General features: G+C 38.6%; 1 long non-coding RNA gene across 2 annotated transcripts in view; it reads right to left on the bottom strand.

Annotated features, from left to right (window-relative positions):
• LOC126720450 (uncharacterized) overlaps positions 1-25,094 on the bottom strand; it is a 53,458-nt gene extending 28,364 nt beyond the window's left edge. For both annotated transcript variants that reach the window (XR_007653401.1, XR_007653400.1), the window contains exon 1: positions 24,987-25,094. This is a non-coding gene — a long non-coding RNA (uncharacterized LOC126720450). The remainder of the gene's footprint in view (positions 1-24,986) is intronic.
• Positions 25,095-26,456: the final 1,362 nt, after the last annotated feature.

Here is a 26,456-nt window from a genome sequence, read left to right on the forward strand (position 1 = left end):
CTTAATGTAGAAAAGATTAATTCATTTCGGCCTGGCTCGATCAATCGAAGCTTAGGCTCGATCGATTGAAGCTCAGGCAGAATGTTTTTTTGCAGAATTTTCCAACTCAGCCCTAGTTGTTTTAAAATGTTTTTAGGGTTTCTTATTTGTCCTAAGTATAAAAGGCAAACCCTAGCCACATTTTAGTGTTGTTCATATTGCGGTTTGTGTAAATCTCTTGTGAGATCTAGAGGAGCTTTCCTTTACACAAGCTTAGGGTTTTCAAGGAGAAGATTTATCTACACCTTGATAATCAACTGGGTTGCTGCCATTGAAGCTTGAAGAAAACACAAGCGGGTGTGCTTGTATCTGGTGGTGAATCCAAGAAAGAAGGAGTCTGTAGATTCGGAGGTTGCACATGGTCGTGTCAGTAAGTTCTACTGGTTGGTAGCAATAAGAAGTCGAGCATGGGGGCTTGTAAGTCTTATTGTATGAACTTCAATTCTTTCAAGATAGTGGATTCAAGTTTACCTTGAGGATAGCTAGGTCAAATCCTCCCTAGGTTTTTACCGGTTTGGTTTCTTGGGTGATCATATCTTATGTTTTTTATTTTTCCGCTGCTTTGCATGATTTGATCTTTTTTATTGTGATAACCTAGACTTGTTAAATTGGACTAAGTAACAACTTGGCTAATTACCTAGGTTAAATCAATTGTTTTTAAGGGGTCTAAAAACTATCACTATTAATATATACTAGTTTGTAATCCCATGCATATGTATGGATATACTTAACAAATACACATTAAGATGCATAGTATAATTCTTTCGTATATAATTTAAATATTATTTGTAAGGGCGCAATTTGATCCACGGCCCAAAAATGACTCGGACAGTGGCCCAATAAGCCCACCACAATAGATTTGTTAGAGAATGGGGTGGATATTGATCACTCAATAAGTTAAAGTTAATCACAGTGAGATAAGATGCAAATGAAATGACTAAGGCAACAAATTATGAAGAAAAGAGGCTCCTCGATCTAGCTCAAGGAATGTTTGTTTTATATATGTGTGTCTTTCTCACTTGTACAAGTATTTCAATTATTGGTTACAAAGTCTCGTTTTTCTCTTTTTCTCCGATCCCTCACATATGGATCTTAATTTTTCTTTTATATTTAAACACAAATCATCTCAATTTTACACTTGGAGGACTAAGATTGCATTCCTAGGACTTCTGTCTCATCTGGAACATACTAGTAAGCCTTTACCCTGATATATTAGCTGTGCCATCACTGTTCATGGTCATTTCTTCATTAATGCGTCTAGGGGAGTAGTTGTCTTGTATTTAATGCAGAGGGGATGACTTCTACACCCTTCTTCCTTCATCCTTCTCGTATTTTGTGCCGAGTCTGCTTTCTTCCCTTTCTGATATTTTAACTTCATGCACCTCTCATAGTTAATGCTTGTCCCTAAGGTCCGAGGTGTATCCTCAAAAATAATCTTGGCAGCCTATTTAAATTAGATTAGGGGTCCTTGTCCACACATTATTGATAGCCATTCTTATTTATTTATTTATTTTTAACTCTTTAAACAGTCTTGTAAGAATGTTATTAGGTAGAAAATGTAAATTGTCCTTTTTATATATATATTTTTATGTTCATTAATTCTATAATCTTTGGTTTTTGTACACAATAACTCACTTGAATAGATATTTATGATATGGTTCCACATTTGATTTCAAAATTAAGAAATAAAACTCTCTTTAAAAATAAATAATTTATGACACATAATGCAAAATTGGACTTCAATTGTAGAATCTAATTGGATTTTTCTCTAAGCTTTATATATATATATATATATATATATATAAAGAGAGAGAGAGAGAGAGAGAGAGAGAGAGAGAGAGAGAGATTTTGAATTGTTTTTAGTCATAAAAAAGGCTCATAAATATAAAATCATTCAAACTCTCTCTTCCTCTAATTTTAATATAGAGTTAGATATATGATTATGTTTTTTTATGATTTATTTATATTAGCCTTCTCATTTTCAACTTTAAATTAATTCATTTGGCATAAAAATTAATATATATATATATATATATATATATATATATATTGACTTATAAACTTGAATTGTTTTTCGTTCTTAAAAAAAGGCTCATAAATATAAAATCCTTCAAAAATTACGTTTTTTATGGTTTACTTATATTGAACTCCTCGTTTTTTATACTAAATTAACTCATTTGGTGCAAAAATTAAAAAACTTAGATTAGATGGGACACATGTCACAAAATTAAACTCTAATTGAAATTCAATTTTTACATTGAATTACTCAAATTAGATAGGACACATGGTGCAATATTAGACACTAATTAAATTCCAATTTGAAATCTAATTAGATTTTCTCTCAGCTTTACCTATTATTATTACTAGCATGTAACTCCATGCAAGCCCATGGATGTATTTAAAATTAAACACAATTTTTATCATAAAATATAGATAATTAGTCAATTTTTTTTAAAAGTAAACGTAATTAGTCACATATTAAAATTCTTATCTAAATTTAATACTAATTATGATCATTTTTTTTTCTAATTTTTAATGAGATAGAACGTGTGGTGATTTTTGTTACGTAGTGATTTTTATTTTATTTATTTTTTGAGAAACATGTGGTGATTTTTATTGATTATATATGATTTTTTTTTAATTTTTTTTATAGTTTTTTAATATTAGATTCTTAGTATTTTGTACTCATTAACTCACTTGACACAAAAATTAGAAAACCTAAGTAGACACATGGCACAAGTTTAAGTGGATAATTATGGTATAGTTCCCACATAAATTTAGACACATGGTGCAAAATTAGATTATAATTTCAAATTCTAATTCAATTTTCTCCAAGCTTTACGTATTAATATATATATAGATGACTTATAAATTTGAATTTTTTTTTAGTTATATGATTATGTTTTTTATGGTTTATTATATTGGACTCATCGTTTTCTACACTAAATTAACTAATTTGGTACAAAAATTTAAAAATTTAGATAAGATGAGACACATGGCACAAAATTAAACTCTAATTGAAATTCGATTTTTACACTAAATTAACTCACTTAGTACAAAATTCTAAAATTTAGATTAGATGAAATACATGGCGCAAAATTAGACTCTAATTAAATTCCAATTTGAAACTTAATTAGATTTTCTCTTTGCTTTACCAATTATTATTATTATTATTATTATATAGATAATTCATAAATGTTAATAAAGATTTTTATTAGTTAATTTAGCTAATTTCATTCAAAAAATCATATTCATAGCTGTGGTTAATTGGCCACTTTAATATTTTATCATTTTAATCACTTTTGCTTCAAAATTACTAAAGAGGGTAAAATTATGGATGACGGGTCCATTTAAATAACCCTGACAGTGCTGGACTAGTGGGCTAACAATGGACGGATCCAAGATGCACAGACGCAAGGTGGATGGATCTCAAGGCCACGTGGCATCCACATGGTTTAAGTGACCTCCAAGTAATCCTAATTAGAAACAACTTGTGTCCCATGATTAACCCTAGTCGATAGTATCACAATAATAGAATCCTAATATGAGGAGAATCTTGTAATATATGCCCATTAATGATGATCTTCTCCATAAGGAAACGCCTTCCTACGCAAGAAACAGAAGTCGGTTCTACATTACTATAGAAACCCAAAGGCTCTCAGAAAACAAGGTACGCATAATTCACCCCAGCTTTGGCACTCTAGAGTTGTGAAAGGTTTTTTGACTTAACCTTCGGAGGGTCTTTGGCCGGTACCACACCGATACTTTCTTAGGGTTTTTCTTTGTTTTTTTCTTACAGTTATCATCTCGAGCACGTGGGTATCGTGTGGCTTATTGATGAATTTCGGCATCATTAGTTGGTGCTGTCTGTGGGGAGTTAGGAGATACGCCATATTCACCGCTTCTTGGACAAAAAGTTGCATGGTACTTACTTATTCGATGGCAATAACCACCAACAATCAGGGTGACAAACTGTGCACCACTGCCCTGGAGAGACAAGTCCAAACCCTCACAGCAGCAGTGGAACGCCTTACCAAGCAGAATCATGACCTAGAGGAATAACTGCGCTAGAAGAACGTAGCGCTAAATACCCAAGAGGAAGACCAAGAAGGCACCAGCGCTGAGAGAACGAACCAAGAAGGGCTGGAAGGTAGCAATGCCCCAAGTAGACCAGAATGATAGGATACTAGCCGACCATCCATCACCGATAGGGTTCCACCTTACATAGTCACCGAGATGCAGATGATGAAGAAACGGATGGACTTTATGATGAACACCCTTAGAGGACGGGTGACTAGTGACCTCGATGACTTGGTCCATCAAACTGATTCACCATTCACAGCATCCATCACTTCATTCCCCCTTACACCGAAATTTCGTATGCCATAGGTGGAAAACTACGACAGATCCAAGGACCCCTTAGATCACTTGGAGTCTTTCAAGACTCTAATGCACCTTCAAGGGGTGTTAGACGAGATCATGTGCAGGGTCTTCCCCACCACGCTGAAGGAATTGCAAGGATCTGGCTCAGTAGGTTGATGCCTAACTCCATTAGTACCTTCAAGGAGTTAAGCGTCCAGTTCGCCTCACACTTCATCGGGGGGCATAGGTATAAAAAGTCCACTGCATGCCTGATGAATATTAAGCAGCGAGAGAAAGAGATGCTAAGATCTTACATAACCCACTTTAATAAGGAGGCCCTCTCGATCGACAAAGCGGATGACAAGATACTCGTGGCGGTATTCACCAATGGGCTACGAAAGGGTAAGTTCCTATTTTCTCTGTATAAGAACGACCCAAAGACTACGTTAGATGTGCTTTATAGGGTGACCAAGTACATGCACTACTGGCCCGAGAAGAGAAGCCCAAGAAAAGGGAAAGACAGGAAGACATACGGCTGGATAGGGGGAGGAAGATGGCTAGGATCGGAGAACGATGGGAGGACAAACGCTCCAAGCCCCCTACAGGGAAGTTCATAAGCTTTATCTTGGTGACTGCCCCGATCGACCAAGTCTTGATGCAAATTAAGGACGAAGGAGCCCTGACTTTTCCCGACAAACTGAAGGGAGATCCTAATAAAAGGTCTAGAGACAAGTACTGCCGCTTTCACCGTGATCACGGCCATGACACTGCTGACTGCTATGACTTGAAGCAACAAATTAAAGCCCTTATTAGGCAAGGAAAGCTGCAGAGGTCTATCAGTAAGGAGAGAGCGAATCCACCTCAAGAACAGGCTCCCCGACAGGAGAATGAGGGTCCTAGGCCACTAATGGAAGATATAAGAATGATTGTAAGGGGCACAATGGCTACTGGGTCGTCCAAAAAGGCCCGTAAGACTTACCTCAGGATGGTTAAGAACGTCTAGCTAACAAGTTCGGTGCCAAAGATGTTATAGATCGACAACCCCATCATCGAATTCTCGGAAGAAGATTCCTAACGTCTTCACCACCCACATGACGACGCACTTGTCATCAGCGTACGAGTAGGGGATTACAACACACACTGGGTTCTGGTTGACAATGGCCGCTCAGCTGACATCCTTTACTATCCAGCATTCCAACAGATGAGGATTGATAGAGAGCAATTGGTTCCGACGAACGCTCCGCTCATTGGGTTTTGTTAGGACATATGTGATTCACTTGTTAGGACATATGTGATTCACTTGTTAGGAACATATGTCACTATTTTATGTAATTGGCTTATCCTTTGACAAAACGCACTTTACTTGTATTTGGGTAGATCTAGGATGTTTTTAATACTTCAAAAAATTGTGTTTCAAGATCAAGTGTTGAAGACATGCAAGTCTGTCCAAGATTCAAGCTGAAGAAGTTTTATTCATTAAAGCTCAATAGCTAGCTCGACAGCTAGCTATCCATCGAGATTAAGAAGCTGTTCCAGCCCTGTGGCTCGATAGCTACTCGACAACATCTCGACAGACAGCTATCTGTTGAGCTTTATGAAAAACAGAATTCCAGTTCTGTTTTGACTCTAATCCGTGATTATGTGTTTAGGCTTTCTTTTCTTCTAACCCTAGACATATAAAAGGATTATTTTAAGGGCCGTCAAAGTGTACACATGTTGCATAAGTATTGAGCAAAGTTTGTTCAAGCAATTTGTAACCGGAGACAAAATTTTACCCTAGTTCATCATTTTGTGAAGAAGTTGTTGTGCATGTGCATTGTAGGGTTTTGTAACAGAGCATCTTCTTGATCTTCATCGTTGGGATGAACTGAAGAATTTGCAGCCAACAACCTTCTCTAGTTGGTGATTGAAGTCGCGTACTGCAATCCGCGCATAGGTTAGTCATGTACTTGGGAGCCGTGCATCGAAAAGGGAAATTGTCACTACAGAACAAGTCCAATTGGGTATTGGGGTAAGGGTTTAACTGTAGGTTGGTATAAGGTACTGGGATTCCTTTACTTGTAACTGCTTATTGTGATAATAGTGGAATTTCGGGAGTGCTGACCTGAAAATCACCCGGTGGGGTTTTTGCCATTAGGTTTTCTCCATTCGTAAATAAATCACCGTATTATTTATTTTTTGCTACATAATTAGTTTATTGGTGATTTGCTACATAATTAGTTTATTGGTGATTTGTTTGTACTACCACGTGTTTGCATGATTAATTAACTTAATTAATTCACTTGGCTAAATTAAATGGTTAATTTATCACAAGGGGTCAATTCGTTTTTTGGACTATCAAATGGTATCAGAGCAAGTACACTCTGATTAGGTTTTGATCTTTGTTGTGTTGATCCATTGACCCCTGTTTGTCATGGATAGAGGACAGTCTTTAATCATACCTCCTTTATTTGATGGCTCTAACTATGCATACTGGAAAGTACGCATGTGAGCTTTTTTACAGTCTTTAGATGAAAAAGTATGGCAAGCTGTGGAGTTAGGCTAGACTAAGCCTACAGAAGCACCAGCCGATTGGGATGATGCCAAGATCAAGGCGGCAAATTTCAACAGCAGAGCGTTGAATGCCTTATTCAGTGCGGTCACCAATGAGGAGTTTAAGAAGATATCCTTAATTGAAACTGCCAAAGAGGCTTAGACTATTCTCCAGACAACCCATGAGGGAACAAAGGCTGTCAAGGATTCAGCTTCAGAGGCTCACTACAAGCTTTGAAGAGATTAAGATGGTGGAGGATGAGTCGTTTGATGAGTTATATGCCAAGCTTAAGGACATAGTGAACTCAGCTTTCAATCTTGGGGAAACCATTCTTGAACCTAAGATTATGAGAAAAGTGTAGATCTCTACTCGAGAGATTCCATGCCAAGATCACCACAATTAAGGAATCAAAGGATATTGACAGGATTCCTTTGACAGAGCTGGTTGGTAATCTGCAGACCTACGAGCTGGGGTTATCAAGGATTGGCAAGTCAGGCAAGAGTAAGAGTATGGCACTGAAGGCCAAGAGCAGTGAGACAAATAAGTCTTCAGATGATGAAGATTCTAAGATGAAGTCCTACATCATCAAGCAGTTCAAGAAGTTTATGAAGAATTCCAATGGAAAGGGCTTCGACAAGGACCGTAGGCAATCTAGTTCTTCTCAGTTCAAAATCCAAGACAAAGGGAAGAAGGATGTAAGGGATGGCGGTCAGTACACTAACCCCATAGCACCTAAGTGCTTTGGGTGTCAAGGCTTCGGTCATATGAAACAAGAGTGTCCTACATATCTCAAGAGCATTGGGAAGAGCAAGGTACTTGCTGCTACTTTGAGCAACACCAAGCCTGAGGATGATTTCGACAATAAGGATGACGGAATCTTGAATGCCATCACTGCCACTGTTAATTCTACTGATCAAATTATTGAAGATGTGGTTAAAGAAGAGGAATTGATAGAGTCCAAGTTTGAGAAGATGGATGATCAAGATAACATCCATACAGCCTAACAGAAATTATACAAGCTTTCTGAAAAACATGAGAAACTTTACAGGCTAACCACCAAGAAGCTCAGTAATGTGGAACTTGATCGTGAAGAGCTTTCCACAAAGTTTGATGAGGCTAATCAGACTATTGGAGCACTGAGGTTCGAGAACAATTTCTTGGCTAAGAAGACCAAGAAACTTGAAGTGGAACTATTTCAAGTCAGAGCTCAATTGGAGAGGACTTCAAGTGCAAAACTTGATGAAATGCTCAGTCTTTAGAAATTTGCTTCTAATCGAACTAGTTTAGGGTATGGCTTCTCTTCCTCTAATATTGCTTCTACTAGTACTACTGTTTTTGTTCCTCCTAGCAATAATGTTGAAATTGAGAACAATGATGTTAAAATTGATTTAGCTAGTGAGAACTTAGACAAAGGTAAATCTATCTTAGGAGCACCCCCTAAGCAAGACAAGAAGGAAGCTAAGAACCCTAGGGCTAAGAAGGCTGACTCTCAAAAGCCTAAACAAAAGAAGCGGCATCTCTGTCATCATTATGGAGTTGCCGATCATATTCGACCAAATTGCTAAAAGTGGCTTGCCACTCAATAGAGCAACGACATGATAGCATCCGGAAGCCATAATCAGCTTCAATCCTCTCTTGCTCCCCTTAGAGATCTTCTCAAAGCCCTCATGTTCCTTTCGAACTTGAATGGTTTCAATTATTCCCCCTCACCACTAGTTCAAGGGTTTAATCAAAGGAAATGTACTTCCAGGGTGTGGAAGAAAAAAGACTCCAAGTGATTCTATCACTTTTCTCTTTTTCTCTTATTGTTTGTTTTTGCATAACTTGTGTGTTTTGCTTTTATTTTGAGTTAGTCTAGTTTTTATGCTTTGCTTTGTTTAACTTGTTTTTGTTTGGTTATTTTTCAGTTTTGCTTTGTTTTGTTTTTCTTATAAAAAAAATTAAAAAATTAGAAAAATAAAAAAAAGAACGTGTGTTTTGTGTACATTGGTACTTGTGTACCTTGGATGGCCATTGAAACAAAGTTTTCTAAACTTTGTATCTCTTGTAGCTTAGATGAACATCTTTATGCATAACTAAGCAAGTGAGCTTTGTGGCTTGTGTTTGCGATGAGTAAGATTAAGTATTCTCTTGTACTTAACACACGTATCACTCTTTTTGACGGGTAGGACTAGAAAATCCTAAGAGAAAGGTATAAATAACCATCTCATCACTGTTGCCCACCAACCATAATATGACACCTGTATGCTTCGACATAGCAAAAATGCAGTGTTAATGATATTTGTGTGCTTCGGCATAGCAAAATTGGAAAGTCAAATGCTTACCATCATTGGGTATTTCTTTCCTCTCTCTTATATGCCCATGCATGATTTGCTTAAATAAAAATAAGCAAAGAAAATGAAAAGCAAAAAGATAAAAAATGCTTTAAATATGATTGCAAGCGTGTATTCCAGGAGATGTGGAAGTTATAGGATGTACCTCGAAGGTGATAGTCCCCATCAAATAGTTATGATTGTGTGTGAGTTAAAGTGATGTTCTCATATCTCAAATCGTCATAACATGTATACACTTATGCAATCTTATGATGTTTTTCACACACAATACGCAATATTCTTTGCTACTCTTGATACATGTGCAAGTATAATGTGATTTGGCCATCACAAGGTTTTACATGTGTTAATGTATGCTCACTAAACTGTCTTGACTTGTTTTTAAAATATAAAATTGGTTAGACTTGGTTAGTGTGTGTGTGTTTTTGGGATCATTGTGCTTAAAATTTTTGTTGAGGGACTTAAAATGTTGATTGGATCTTTGGTTAAGTTACATGCTTGATTGCATTCATATCTGTGTTTTTCCCTTCTTGAAAAATGATTTTTAAGCAATCTCGACACCTCCTAGATACCTCCTCGACACCTGGCTATATGTCGAGCTCTTAAGGTCTTTTCTTATTGCAATCTCGACAGATCGTCGATAGCTAGTGGATCGAATGAGAAAGTTCCTGGATCCTCGATAGCTTATCGACAGTTGGTGGATCGATGGAGCTTGTCTTCTTGTGTCTTTGCTTTGTTTCTCGACACCTTCTCGTCAGTTGTATTTGTCTACGTTGTTTTTCTCGACACCTTTCTCAACAGATGTCTTGACGCCTCTTGACACCTCTATCTGTCGAGAATTACTGAGGAGCTATATATTCTCTCTTTGCTATCCGGTTCTCACTTCTTCGATCTCTCTCAACCTGTCTGCACCTGTTCCTCTCCTAAACACCATCTCTCTCACTCCAAACCTCTTCCCAAGTGATTTTTCAAGCTTTTTCAAGTTTTCCTTCACTTGGTAAGCTTCTAATCTCCTTCATTTACATGCATTTATGTTTTGAAACCTAGGTTTTGGGGTTTTTGAAAAATTTGGGTTTTTTCAAAATTGATGAGTTATTGTTGAAATTTTGGGATGGGATTTTACTTAAATGAGTTTCAAATCTCATGCATTGCATCACATTAGCATAATAACAGTATTATCATACATTTAAATGTGTGCAAATTGATTGTGTGCTGGTAGGACTGGATTAGGCTGAGCCCATGATGTAATTTCTTTTGCATATCACGTGTTTATGCATTCCCCATGCATACGTACTTTCTTTTCAATATACTTGTTCTATTTGAACTGCTTTGGAGCTTTTCTGATTGTCTTTCTTTCTCTCCCTCTCCTTCTATTTACGTTAGTCATGTCTGTGGTACCTAAGCGTAAGTCAGCTTTGTCCCAGAACCCTTTGCGTTCTAGGACATCGTCTTCTTCTGATCCTACTCCTTCACATATTCGGTTCCATGATGAAGATGCCCGAAAGGACTTTTTGGAGAAATTTTCTTGGCGAGGTGTTCATTTGGAACGTCGAGTCATTTTAACGGACTTCACCAACATGGACCTTCTCACTGTCATTCACAGTCGGGGATGGGAGTCACTGTGTGACGTCCTGGTCACTTGTCCGACCGTGCTGATCCAGGAGTTTTACTCCAACATGCATGGTTTTGATATTTCAATACCTCTCTTTTCTACTCATATTCAAGGTATGCGTATTATAGTCACAATGCAGCTTGTTACGGATGTGCTTCATGTTCTGAAGGTAGAGCATCCTAACTACCCCGATTGTGAGCGTTTGCGGACTGTGTCCAAAGACGAGATGATTTCCGCTTTCTGTAAGCGTCCTACAGATTGGGGTGATCGTCAGTTCACACCATGTAGGCCTTTTGCTAAAGGTCCTAGATTCATGAACATGGTGATGACTTTTGTTTTGCACCCACTGTCTCACTATAACTCTATCACAGAGCCTCGTGCTTGATTTTTGCTTTCTTTATTGGAGCACCTCACTATAGATTTTCGTTCACACTTCATTCTTTCTATCTTAGATGTGTATAGGGATACGGTTACCTGTGGTAAGCTCATTTTCCCTTCAGCTATCATATGGATTCTATGCTATTTTTCTGTTCCTTTTCCCTCTTCCAACCATTTTCCTGTCATGTGTGCTATAGACTACGCTACCGTTAAATGTAGCGAGACACAGTTTCGGTCTCGGCAGTTGGATTCAGTAGCTCCTCCCTCCCATTCTGCTCTGTCTCGTTCTACTCCATCCACATCCGCTCCCTCTTTTTGTTTGGACGATGTGACTCTAGGAGACATCATGGCACAGCTGCAGTGCATGGATACTCGCCTTGATACACTCTCTATAGAGTTGTATCAGGTGAACATTCGTGTTAGTCGTATTGCAAGGTGACAGGCGACCATGGGTGGTTATGCTCTTAAGGCTTCTCGTCCACCACCTCCTCCAGTGGCTTCTGATTCTGAGGATGATGATGATGGTGATGACGATGATGCTTCGGATGATGATGATGGAAATGCTAGCTCTACCGATGAGATGTCTACTTGACACTCTTACCCTTTGTCACTCGTGACAAAAAAGGGGAGTAGTTTTGGATGTGAGAGTAGTCATTCTTAGGAGGAGAGTTAGTATAGGACATTTTGTTAGGGGGAGTGTTGATATTTAAGGGATGTAGTAAGGATTACATGTTTCTTTTTCTTTTCTCTATTTTAGATACATTTGTTCTTGTACATGGGTCTTATGACCATTTTTGACATACATTGTACTTATCTTCTTTATATATGTTGATGTATGTTTCTTTCACCTACCCTTACATGTGTTGTTTCTTTTCTCTCTTTATGCACATGCTTCTTATTATGTGTATGCAATTTATTATTTTTGTTTCACACAAAGATGCCTTAATGAGTTTTGTTTAAAGTGTTTCAGAAATACAGGTTGTCAACGTCTACTTGCCATAAACTCTCTTCTTGCAAACTTTTTCAAGAGTTTGTTTTAGGATAGATTTTATTGTATTCAACAAGTGAATATGAGTTGAGTGATTTATGACTTCTCTCATATGTTCATTTGTTTGTTGTGATTTTGTCATAGATTGCCAAAGGGGGAGATTGTTAGGACAAATGTGATTCACTTGTTAGGAATATATGTCACTATTTTATGTACTTGGCTTATACCTTGACAAAATGCACTTTACTTGTATTTGGGTAGATCTAGAATGTGTTTAATACTTCAAGAAACTGTGTTTCAAGATCAAGTGTTGAAGACATGCAAATCTGTGCAAGATTCAAGCTGAAGAAATGCTATTCATTAAAGCTCGACAGCTAGCTATCCATCGAGCTTAAGAAGCTGTTCCAGCCCCGTGGCTCGACAGCTGCTTAATAGCATCTCGATAAATAGCTATCTGTCGAGCTTTATGAAAAATAGAATTCTAGTTCTGTTTTGACTCTAATCCGTGATTATGTGTTTGGGCTTTCTTTTCTTCTAACCCTAGACATACAAAAGGATTATTTTAAGGGTCATCAAAGTGTACACAGGTTGCACAAGTGTTGAACAAAGTATGTTCAAGCAATTTGTAACTGAAGATAAAAGTTTTGCCCTTGTTCATCATTCTTGTGAAGAAGTTACTATGTATGTGTACCGTAGGGTTTTGTGACGAAGCATCTTTTTGATCTTCATCGTTGGGATGAACTGAAGAACTTTGCAGCCAACAACCTTCTCTAGTTGGTGATTGAAGTCGTGTACTGGAATCCGTGCATTGGTTAGTCACGTACTTGGGAGCCGTGCATCGAAAAGGAAAATTATCGCTACAAAACAAGTCCAATTGGATATTGGGGTAAGGGTTCAACTGTAGGTTAGTATAAGATACTAGGATTCCTTTACTTGTAACCGCTTGTTGTGATAATAGTGGAATTTCGAGAGTGGTGACCTAAAAATCACCTGGTGGGGTTTTTGCTATTAGGTTTTCCCCATTCGTAAACAAATCACCGTGTTATTTATTTTCCACTGCATAATTAGTTTATTGGTGATTTGTTTGTGCTACCACGTGTTTGCATGATTAATTAACTTAATTAATTCACTTGGCTAAATTAATTGGTTAATTTATTACAAGGGGTCAATTCGTTTTTTAGCTTATCAGGTTTGGAGGAACAAGGGTGTTCCCCCTTGGTGTAGTCACATTATCCGTAATGGTGGACAACTACCCCCAGCAAATTACTAAGGACGTAACATTCCTTGTGGTCGACTATTCATCTGCCTACAATGTCATCCTAGGACGACCTACCCTTAATTCATGGAAGGCTGTAACCTTGACCAACCATTTAATGATCAAATTCCCTACCGAGTATGGAGTAGGAGAGTTGCGTGGAAATCAAGTGGTTGAACGCGAATGATACACAGCTATGATGGAGATGGACGACCACCTCCAGGCCATGAACATAGAAGAACACCGGACAGTGACAGAGCCCGTTGAAATGCTTGAAAAGATACTTCTCGACGACTCCAAGGCTGATCAAATGACTAGGATTAGTACCTTCACCAGCCTGATGGTTTGCCAAGCACTCACAACTTTCATCAAAGAAAATCGGGATGTATTTGCTTGGAGCCATAAAGACATGTCGAGAATAGACCCTTCAGTCATGGTGCACAGGCTGAATGTGTCGCCTTCTTTCCCACCCATCCATCAGAAGAAGCGAGTATTCACCCCAGAATGGGACCAAGCTATAGCGAAGGAAGTTTGCAAGCTACAAGAGGCGAACTTCATCAGGGAAGTTTACTACCTTGACTGGCTAGAAAACGTGGTAATGGTCAAGAAAGATAGCGGGAAATGGAGGATGTACGTAGACTTCACCGACCTGAACAAAGCATGCCCCAAAGATAGCTACCCGCTCCCGTGGGTTGACGTCCTAGTTGACTCTATGGCTCAACACCAGTTATTAAGCTTCATGGATGCTTTTTAGGTTACAACCAGATCAGAATGGACGAAGCAGATCAGGAGAAGACTTCATTTGTCACTAGACAGGGCCTCTTCTACTATAAAGTAATGTCATTTGGCCTAAAAAATGCGAGCGTAGTGTATTAAAGGCTTATGAACAAAATGTTCGCATAGCAGATTAGGAGAAATGTCTAGGTCTACATTGACGACATGCTGGTGAAAAGCCAAAGGGGGGAAGATCACTTGGAGGATCTTAGGGAAACATTTGACACCCTTCATTCCTACAACATGAAGCTTAATCCAAGCAAGTGCGCCTTTGGAGTGACGGTAGGAAAGTTCCTAGGATTCATGGTGTCTCAGAGGGGTATCGAGGCCAACCCAGACAAGATCTGAGACATAATAGAGATGGCATCCCTAATGAATGTGAAAGAAGTACAAAGCCTCAAAAGCAAAGTAGCAGTGCTGAACAAGTTCATGTCAAAGGCAACGGATAAGTGTCTACCTTTCTTTCGCACACTGAAGAAATCTTTTGAATGGACAACTGAGTGTCAGTAGGTGTTCAAGGACCTGAAGACCTACCTTTCGTCCTCTCCGTTGCTGAGTCCTTCCCAGCCTAGGGAAGAACTGTTCCTCTACTTAGCAGAATCCTTGGCGGCTGTCAGCACAGCTTTAGTCAGAGAAGAAGACAGGGTATAGAAGCCCGTGTACTACACAAGTTGAGCACTTAGGGGCGCAGAGGAAAGATACCCACCAATAGAGAAGCTCGCCTTTGGTTTGGTTATAGCAGCTCACAAGCTGAAGCCATACTTCCAGGCCCACACTATCGTCGTCCTAACTAACAAACCTTTATGACTAGTAATAAGCAGTCCCAAAGTTGCCAGGCAAATGGCGCTATGGGCAATAGAACTGAGTGATTTTGACATACAATATCACCCGCGTACTGCCATAAAGGGACAAGTGGTCGCCAACTTCATTGTGGAGTTCACCAATATGGAAGGCCAGAGGGCTGAAGAGCCTCCTCACGGATGGGTCATCTAACAAGCACACTAGCGAAATCGGTGTAGTGCTCTGCTCCCTAGAGGGAGGCGAGATTGAATGCATGGTTCGACTCAACTTCCCCCACAACAAACAATGAAGCAGAGTATGAAGCCTTAGTGGCAGGACTAGACCTCGCCAAAGCTACAAGAGCGACAAGTGTGATCGTATACTACGACTCTCAGGTAGTCACCAGTTAGGTAAATGGTGACTACGAGTGCAAAGGAGAAAGGATGAAGAAGTATCTAGATCAAGTGTAGAAACGTGTCAACAAACTGCAAGCCAAGTTCTTCCAAATCCCAAGAGAAGAAAACAAGCAAGCTGATCGCCTTGCCAAAGCTGCATCAGTCGAATACATGCTTCTCCCCAGTAAAGTACTTTCCTTTGTTCAAATTTCACCCTTGATAGATGACGTCAACGTGCAGGAAATGAACTCGGAAAGCAATTGGACTACACCAATAGTTTCCTATTTGAAAGACGGCACACTACCCGACGGTAAGGGGGTAGCAAGAAAGCTGAAGGTTCAGGCAGCACGATTTGTCGTGATAAAAGATGTCCTGTACAAGAGGGGATTCTCTCGACCGTACCTGAGATGTTTAAGTCCCGAAGAAATGGATTATGTCATGAGAGAAGTACATGAAGGGATCTGCGGCAATCACTCAAGGTCGGGGTCATTGGTACATAAACTGATTAGAGCTAGATACTACTGGCCTACTATGTAGAAGGACGCCCAAACTTATGTTAAAGCATGTGATAAATGTCAAAGGTTCAGCAATGTCATCAGACAGCTGACAGAAGAATTGACCTCTATGACAGCCCCGTGGCCATTCATTCAATGGGGACTCAATATCATGGGTCCATTCCCAATAGCAATGCGACAGTTGAAGTTCCTTATAGTCGGTATAGACTATTTCACTAAATGGGTAGAAGCAAAAGCCTTGGCTACCATTACGGAGAAGAATGTGAGAAGCTTCGTTTGGAGAAACATCGTCTGTAGGTATAGGATCTCCAGAGTCTTGGTATCAAATACTGGAAAACAGTTCGACAACGACTCCTTTAGAGATTTTTGCTCACAGTTGGGAATCAAGAACCACTACTCCTTCCTCGCCCACCCACAAGCCAACGGGAAAGTTGAGGTCACGAACCGATCCTTGCTTAGAATCATCAAGACTCGCCTCGAGGGGGTAAAGGGTGTATGGCCAAAAGAGTTACCGAGTGTACTATGGGCATATAGGACGACAACAAGGACGCCTACAGGGGAAACACCATTTCGATTAGCTTATGGAAGCGAGGCAGTCATCCTGGTAAAGGTCGGACTCACGAGCTACAAAGTGGTAATCATGATGAAAGAAGGAACGATGAGACTATGCGTCTACATCTGGATCTACTAGACGAAGTCAGGGCAACAGTTGGACAGAGACTCGCACGATACCAAGATCTCATGGCTAAGCACTACAACTCCCAAGCCAAACACCAAGACTTCAAGGTTGGAGACCTCGTCTTGAGGAAGGTAATGGGTGCAGTTAAAGACCCTACCTGAGGAAAGCTCGGCCCTAACTAGGAGGGACCTTATAGAATCACATTGTGGCAAAAGAAAGGCACCTACCACTTGGAGACATTGGACAGATAGAAGTTACAACATCCATGGAACACCAAGCATCTCCAAAAGTACTACCAGTAGAAGATAGCATGAAGAGTGACACTCCTCATTTCCAGTTTATTTCTTTTAATTAAATTTTTGCTTACATTACCTTTTAAGCTCAAAGGGCACGTTTTTTTTTTTTTTTTAATCCTTTTTAAGAACAATTTTTACTTATGCACATGTTTACCAAAAATAAGAGGAGTTATTCAGATACAAGCAGTGTATATTTTCTCTACTAAACTACTTTCACTATAAAGTCCATTAGTGGATGAGTTCTTCCCATAAGGATGAGTTAATATTAGTCCACAAGTGTACGAATTCAAGATTAAGTCCATAAGTGGACGAGTTCACCCCATAAAAGGTGAGTTAGTATTATTAAGTTCACAAGTGGACGGATTCATGATAAAGTCAATAAGTGGACAAGTTCATCCCATGAAGGGTGAACTAGTATTATTAAGTCTTCAAGGTGACAGATTTATGATCAAATCCACAAATGGACTGGTTCATCCCATGAGGATGAATTAATATTGTTAAATCCGCAAGTGGATGGATTCATGATCAAGTCCACTACAAGGATGCTTTGAATGAAAAGTCCACAAGTGGACGGATTCACGAATCTATCCATAAGTGGAGTTCATCCCATAAAGGTGAGTATTATCAAGTCCACAAGTGGACAGATTCATTATAAAGTCCATAAGAGGACAGGTTCATCCAAGAGGATGATCAAAACATTATAAAGTCCATAAAGTGGACGGTTCAACCATAAACCACACGTTGAATTAAAATTACAAGTCCATAAGAGAACAAGTTTATAATCCATAAAGTGGACAGGTTCCATCACGCGTTGAATCAAAGTTACAAAGAGGACAGGTTCATCCAAGAGGATCAGAGAACTATGTGATCCATAAAGTAGATGGATTCAACCACATTGAATTAAAATTACTATTAAGGTGGACGAATCTGACCATAAGCTCAAAAGATTCTTCTACGGGAATAAAAGTAGGCGGATAAAATAAGTAATCAAATATTACTAAAACCCATAAAGGGAGATGTATACATATAGAAAGTAATCAAATATTATTAAAACATAAACTGTTCTTCAAAACCATTACAATTTAGCCATAAAAAAATAAATCTACTATTGGACGGGAGTTTCATTTTTCTCTTCAACCACTACTTCCTCAAGATGACGGGTGTTGTCCTCAACAGTCTTAGCTTGGCTTTCAACTTGAGCTACCTCTCCGTCACCACAAGGGTCCTCGAAGGCATCATCAGCAAATAATTCGTCCGTGCTCTCGGAGTGGACGGGCTGAACTAAGGTCTAGGCTTGGGCATCAACAGTCACATGAGATAAGTCTAGGTTTGGATAAGAAGCTTTGACTTGATGGAGCCAGTCGTCAAAGCCTTCAGCAAAGGATCCTCCAAGCTCTGCCAAAAGGGCATCGAAGTCACGGTACTTATGTATCGCTTCCTCCTTCATTTGATGGAGCCGATCCTTGGCGTCATTGATCTCTTTCTCCTTGTCTGCCAGGACCTACCTCAACAGCTCCGTCTGCTTTTCCAACTTACCCTGAGCTTCCTCTGACTGAGCAAGCTTCTTCTCTTGGACCGTCTTCCAAGCCTTCAACTCATTCAACTCATCCTCTATCAATCTCGCCTTCGCCCGTATACAATCCAACATAGTCTCATGGTTCAGGCAACAACCCATTAACCCATTCATCATTAACATTGCCTAAAGATGGAAGGGTTAGTAACAAGGCAAGTTGATGGGAAGGAAAAGAGAAAGTGGACAAACGTAGTTACCTGAGCAATGCAAAAGAGACCCGTCTCCCCCATGGCCTCAGTTGCATGGTTGCTCAAGTCCTCATAATCATTAGCCGTGATGATGGACGAGAGCTACTCCAACACATACTTAGAGTCCTCACGGAGGAGGATGGTTGCTTTTTCAGTAGCGGGAACAGAACCCATCATGAGTCCTTTTCCCTTTCCTAGGCTAGGCTGAGTGACTGTCTTCTTGGTCTTAGCTTTCAAACCCACGACAGGTTCAAGGATAGTTTTGGGCTTCTTTGGAAGATGGTCGATCTTCTCTTGCTGCTTCCTCTTGGTGGATGGGTTGGACAAACCTGTCCCCTTAGGGGGCTAACCCTCTTGTTGTTTCTTTAAAGTGGCTTGCTGCTTAATGGAAGCCCTTCTCCTAGCGGTGTCCATTTCTACACAAAGAAGGACGGATGTCAGGAGTTTGATAATATAAAAACCATGAAAGAGTATTGGATGACGGATTTACGCTGGTGAACTTGAACATCGTAGCAATAGGCGGCTGTTGTGGGCTCTGGTCCGTCATAATACTAGAAAAGGGTGTCTAGAATGACCAATTTAGCCCTTGTCCTCTCCTCTAGCTTGGTTTTGTTGAACAAGCAATTAAAAGCGTGAATATAGACGGATGCATACCAAACGGGGGCATTATGCCCCATGTTGTGTCAACAGGCATATATTCATGGTCACCAGGATGACACATCCATTCATCACCTTCCATGAAAAAATACGAACTCTTCCAGTTTCTGTTGGAGTTGGGGGTACCACACACGAGCCTCAACAATGGGCTCCTAGGCACAAAGCTATACATGCCCTTTGATTGAGTAATCTCGACCAAATGGTAACAGTGAAAGAATTCTTCCACCGTCAACCTCCGTGCTCCGTCAGTCATGGCCTCGTACAAGACCTCTATGCCAAGGAAGACCCTCTAAGTGTTTGAGGAGATCTGAGTGATGGCCAAACCAAGGTATTGAAGGAGTTGACGGTGAAGTGAACTTAGGGGGAATCTGAGCCCTGCCTTTAGCATCTGCTCATAGACCCTAACCCCCTTAACACCCTTGTAGTAACATTTCTCTCACTTGTAAGGTAAACGGATGGGTATGTTGACGAGTATCTGGTATTTCTCCCTAAGGGTTTTGAAGTGAGATTCTTTGATTGTAGAAATAAAATCATTGATCGTCCATAAAGGTAGCATGATGAATTCCCTAAATCCATCAGGACCTATGACAGATTGGATTGGGGGCTCAGCACCATCTAAGCCGTCATTGGAGTTACCCTCTAACCTATCCATCTCCAAATCCTCATCCCTTGAAGGAGAGGAGGCCGACAGATTCTCTCTTCACTTGAAGTGTTAGGGTCTTTCTAACCTGACGAAAACACTTCATCATAGCCCGCTCCGCCGCGGACACACGATTGGTTACTTGACACACTAGACATCTTTGTCACCTACATGTGACGGTAAATTCTAAGACATTGACGGATCTAATAGATGACGGGAGTACAAAGTCTAAAAGATAAATTTAACGGAAGGAGAAGAGTACTTACCAGTTGAAGATGAGCAGCAAAAAGGTATAGATGACGAATGCACTAGGTGGACGATATGCTCGTTTGTCAAAGGTGACGGTAGCGCTTTGATTGTAAGATTTCTGTGAAAGTAAAAAAATGAGGGTTAAAAAGGGAGGTTTATATAGAGGGAACGACATGGAAGAAAAAGGGACACTTTGTTCCAAGAGATGGACCACTAAATAGATGCCACGTGTCCCTACGACATTAATGACCCTAGGCCAGCTTGTTAGGTTGGGCGAGCTTCTCAGGAGGCAAGGTGAACCATATCCCCACAGGTCCATCCACTCAGAGATCACGGACCCATGGAGCATGGGGACAACTAAAGAGGGTAAAATTATGGACGACGGGTCCATTTAAATAAACCTAACGGTGTTGGACCAGTGGGCTAACAGTGGACGGATCCAAGATGCACGAACACAAGGTGGACGGATCTCAAGGCCATGTGGCATCCACATGGTTTAAGTGACCTCCAAGTAATCCTAATTGGAAACAACTTGTGTCCCACGATTAACCCTAATTGATAGTGTCCCAATATGAATAGAATCCTAATATGAGGAGAATCCCGTAATATATGCCCATTAATGATGATCTTCTCCATAAGGAAACGTCTTCCTATGCAAGAAATGGAGGTCGGTTCTACACTACTATAAAAACCCAAAGGCTCTCAGAAAACAAGGTACGCATAATTCACCCCAGCTCTGGCACTCTAGAGTTGTGAAAAGTTTTCTAACTTAATCTTCGAAGGATCTTTGGCTAGTACCACACTGGTACTCTCCTATGGTTTTTCTTTGTTTTTTTCTTGCAGGTATCATCTCGAGCACGCGAGTATCGTGTGGCTTACTGACGATTTTTGGCATCATCAATTACAATACCTAAGCCCCCCCCCCCCCCCATTTTTTTTCTTTTGTTTTCATCTTTCCTTTTTTTTTCTTTTTTCTTTTTTTGAATGAAATTAGTTAAATTCCTTTTTTTTTTTTTGAAACATAAATATTAGATTGATTAGATTAAAAAGGAAAGTGGATTACTTTCACCATCATGATTCTCTTTCATAAAATTATAATAAGATCATTATTGTTGTAATCAAAAAAATTTAGAAAAAAAATGAGAATAAAAAAGAAGAAAAAGAAAAAGGAAGAAGGAATCTATGTGCTTTAAGAAATTTTATCATCTCCTGTGCTCAAAGAAAAAAAAAAAAAAAAGGAGGAAAAGGGAAAAAAATTAAAAAGTAATCTATGCTCTTTAAGAAATCTTTCCATCTCTTCAATTCATTTCTAATAACCAAGAAAAGAAGAAATAATTCATTTCTAATAACCAAGAAAAGAAGAAATAACATCAAGACAAAGACTCTGTGAAGAGGTACATTTCTGTTCCTTTTCATAGAATCTAAATTATTTTTAAAATAATTATCCCCTAAATTGAATGTTATATTTTGTGTGCCTTAATCATGTTAAATATTGCTATTAAAATTTATTACATCTAGTAAGCATAAAATGTCAATTTTTCCATTATATTGTAGTTCATCATCACTTTGTGTCCTAAAAAAATAAAATGGTGTTTGTGTGTGTGTGTGTGTATATATACACACACACACAAACACCATTTTATTAGCAAAATATAATTTTTATGTTAACTAATTCCAAGATAGAAGTTTCATTTTAAGAGCATCCACATAAGTTCTTTTAAATTTTCTGTCTATTTTACATGAAAAAACCTACTTTTTCTATTTTATACTATCACTTTTACAAAACACCCACATCAGTTTATTTATTTTACAAGATATTTCAATAAAATATTCATCCTTCTCAATTTTTTTATTATTTCTCTCAACTACCCTTTACCTACATACTCCCTCTCTCTCTTTCTACTCATTTTTTCTGAACAAATCACCTCTCTCTCTCTCTCTCTCTCTCTCTCTCTCTCTCTCTCTCAAAAACTACCAACCCAGATCACTTCTTCACTGGCCAATCCACGAACCAAGCTCCACGATGCAGATCCTTTCTTCATCGGCCCATCCACGAACCAAGCTCCATGACCTAGATCACTTCTTCACTGGCCAATCCACGAACCAAGCTCCACAAGCACCGATCTATCTCTCTGTTGGTTTGTCTGTGTGGGTTTGTTTGTGTGTGTGGGTGTGTTTTTGTGTTGATTTGTTTGTGTGGATGTGTTTGTGTGTGGGTGTGTTTGTGTTTACAGAGAAGAGAGAGAAAAATTGTTGCGAACAGAAATTAATAAAATAATAAATACACATGCTACAGTAACCGTGTAAATATACACAGTTACTATAGCTAGTGAAAATATATACACAAGTTTAGAAGTACTGATGCGGAGCAATTTTAAGGCAAAATGTGTAAAAATGGTGTCTTTTTCTATTTTACACATCTTTAGAAGCATTGATGTGAATGCTCTAATGGTTTAAGAATTGAAATTTCTTAAGCAATCTATAGAGTCCCTTCTATTTTGGCAAGATTTTACATTTTCTAGCGCCAGCAACTCCCTATACATATGGGATTGCTTGCCAAACCAATTGGACTTAGTGAATTCTCTTTTTCTAACCATATATGCCCATAGATCTTGTCCTTCTTTTCAAGATAAGAAGAGTCTAGCATGCTCTTTAGCCCATGTGTACCTTTTCACTAGGCCGAAGGTGCCAATGGTAACATAGTTCGGACATTTGCATTGATATGGTTGTGTTCCATGTAAACCAATTTGCACCAAAAATTTTTATAATTTGATATAGCTAAAGCTATCCTGAACAATTAGAAGGTAAAGTGGGTGGAAAATCTTGGACATGTTGGGTTATTGAGGAGTAAGACAACAACATAAAATTATACCTAGTCTGAGAACTACATAAACCTTACAACCTATGCCCTGACCAGGCTACATTTACTTAATCTGAAGAAGCATTTGAAACTAATTTAACTATCTATTCCAATATCCTGTATCTACATATTAAGTACATTACCAAAACCCCTCCTTAATACCCTTATAACTTCAAAAACAGGTTCCAGTCTCCAGTATATGCAATCATCTTTGGGGACTCCTGCAACAAGTTTTTATTCTCGATCAGCACAATGACGCTACAAATCCCTTTCTCTTGACTGCCATCTTCTAATATTTTCATGCAGTTAAACGTTCACTTTCAGCTAAATTCTACAATGACTTTAGGTTGAACTTGAACATACAGCCTTCAAAATCAACTTTGCTCCTAAAAACAATATAAATCATTAAATATCCACTACCACAGCCACAATAATTGTATTATGAGATTTATTTTCAGACAGAACATTCAACCATCATTTAATCACACCCTTTTTGATTGGGGTTGCTAAGAATCAAACCAAATTGCTCTTGCAATTTGACAATAGAAAAACAAATATGACACTTAAAAAACATTGTTAGTTTCCTCATATTCACCACACATCGCACCTAAAAAACATTATTAACTATTTTCCAAAAAAAAAAAATGACACTCAAAGTTTCCTAATGAGAGGATACTTCCAACAAAATCTGTCATGATCACTTAGATTTGCAACAATTTGCACAAAAACTCCCACTGAATTTTACAGTAACAAAATAATACGAAAAAGAGGTAAAACAGAAAGAGAGAAAGCAACAGAAAATTGATAGAGGAAAAATGAAATTCACTCAATGATATTAGAACTAGAGATCTGTTTACAACCAGTGCACTGGATCTATTGTGATGGTAACATGTGTTCCAGTTTTGGCCACGTGTTGTCATTGCAATAGCCGCTAAATTCAAAACAGGAACTTTGGTTGAATTTTCATGTTTTAAATAAAGCAAAATCATAAACAACTATTGTACTATTCTATTCAACTACTGTGTGTTATCGAAGATAAAGTTCATAAAGCAGTCAGGAGCAATGGTTGCTGTAGATTGAGACTCTGTCAGAAGTCATTTGTCCTCCTCTTCAAACCCAAAACATCTATCAACTGGTTTCTAAACATCTGAATGTCTGTCAGCTCGATCTGCCACCTCTTTGTTACTTCTATTCCAACCTCTCTAGTCCAGCTCAAACAACCAGCCATGGACCCAACTCTATTTTTACAATCAAAACTGAATGGATCCCCTCCATTTCGTTCTTCTACCCTTGTAGCTCTCCTCGAGCAGGATTGGTTGCCAGTTGGAAGATTCTATAAAGGTTTGGACTTTGCTTATTTTGCTACTATGGAGGCTATCCTTTAGTTCTTAACCGTTAGCTACCTTGCACATAGAAATCGAATTTTTACTATGCATGATCACATTAGTGGTAGGGAAAGAATCTCCCTTGCCTTGTTTAGTTGTTCCTACAAATCCAAATAGACCATAAAATAATGACAAACGATACCTAGAAGAACTTTAAGTTCCTTAAATTCCCCCTGATATCCTTCAGCTAGCTCTTGATCCATCTTGAATTTAGTGGGCTGAATGAAATCAGTTCTAATGGACAGATCAAAACAAAACAAAAAGCCTGTTAACAGTTCCAAACAAGCAAAACCCCTTTGCATACTTTAAAATAAAGCAGACCATGTTATATGGAAAAGACAAGAAGGAAATATATAAGAATTAGAATTCTAGTTTATTCATAATGCGTCATGCCTTTACTAATGAGCTTGTGCTTATGGACTTCTAAATAAGAACAACCCAGAAGCCTAGTTCTGAATGTAAGAAAAGAACATGGGATAGAAAAATAAATCTATATACCTTTGGCAGTAAAAGCTTCCAGTTTCAATGTTTACTTGCTTTCCAGCACATGATTTCTACTGCATTCAAAACACCAACAAAGTTCTTTGTCTTGCCATTCTTTTTTCATACATTTGAAATGAAGGAACCAAAACAGCACAAGAAGAAAAGACTATAAGATTCAGAGTTTGCTGCCTGTTATCCAAGCTAATATTCATAAAGAACTTAGGGGCAAGGGTTGCTAGGGATCAAGACTCTGCCAGGACATCCATCTACTGGTCAAACCCAAGCATTTGTAAACTGTTGAATGTCCTTCACCATAGCCCCTCAATTGGACAACTCTGCCACCTATTTGTAAATTCCAAGAATACTAATAGAGAGAAATCTCAAAACTGGAAGATTTCTATGAAGGAAGAGTTGGACAAACTAGAAGATGCTATGTAATAACCAATAGGGAACATCCAGAAAGCTGAAATATATATTTTTGTCGTTCTTTTCTATTATTCCAATAGGGAGCATCCAGAGAAATCTCATGATCCCCATCTCTGATTTTTCCTTCTTTTTTTTTTTTTTTTTTTTGAAATTGATATATTAAATACAAAGACATTCACATTTTATTAAGGGGAGGCTGTCATTTTGACCATTCATATAGTTTGAATTTGGAGAATGGATGGTATGTCAAGGAGGCATTCCTAGAGCTTCTAGATCAATAATAGATTCTTTTGCTTAAAAATTTTGTTTATTTTTTTTATTTTATGTTATTTACAATCCTATTTTAATATTATAGCAATGGTGATCACTTCTAGGTGTGATGCCTATCAATTTATATGCGAATAGCTTTCATTTTACAAGTTATGAAAAGTTACAATGTACCTTGCTTGGTGTTAGGACTTACTACTTAAGAGGTTCAAATGGGAATGCAATGTCTACATAGAGCTTCTGTTCATGTGTAATATGTATTTGACTTGCATGCATGCACATACAATTAGTGGAACTTATTCTTGAAAATATGTGGCAATTTTTAGTAGTAGCAGTGTCATGTTTATTTTGTGAATATCTACAAAAAGATTATAAAGGAAGAACAAGCTCAGCTGAAACAACCAACCATGGACATGCACCTTCTCTATTTTTTCAAAAAAAGCTTGGATCTCTTGTATTTTCTTCTCCTACCCTTACAGCTCAACTCCAACAGGATTGGTAGGTAGTAGGTATGCTCTTTAAAGGTCGATACTTGCTTATCTTGCTGTTGTCAAGGCTTTTCTTTATTTTTTGAACTGTTAGTTACCCTACAGAATGAAATCAAACTTTTACAATACAAGACCACATTAGTGGCAGAGAAAGGTGATTTCTTCACACTAGTCTTGTTCCTATAAGTCCAAATAGACCATAAAATGGAGAAAAAAGACAATAAGAAGTACTTTAAGATCCCCAAAATTCCCTCTCTCATCTAGCTCTTCTTCCATACTTGAATCAAGTAAGGCTGAATGAAAT

The sequence above is a fragment of the Quercus robur genome, chromosome 4, assembly GCF_932294415.1.
Source record: "Quercus robur chromosome 4, dhQueRobu3.1, whole genome shotgun sequence".
In the NCBI taxonomy this organism is placed as follows: Eukaryota; Viridiplantae; Streptophyta; class Magnoliopsida; order Fagales; family Fagaceae; genus Quercus; species Quercus robur.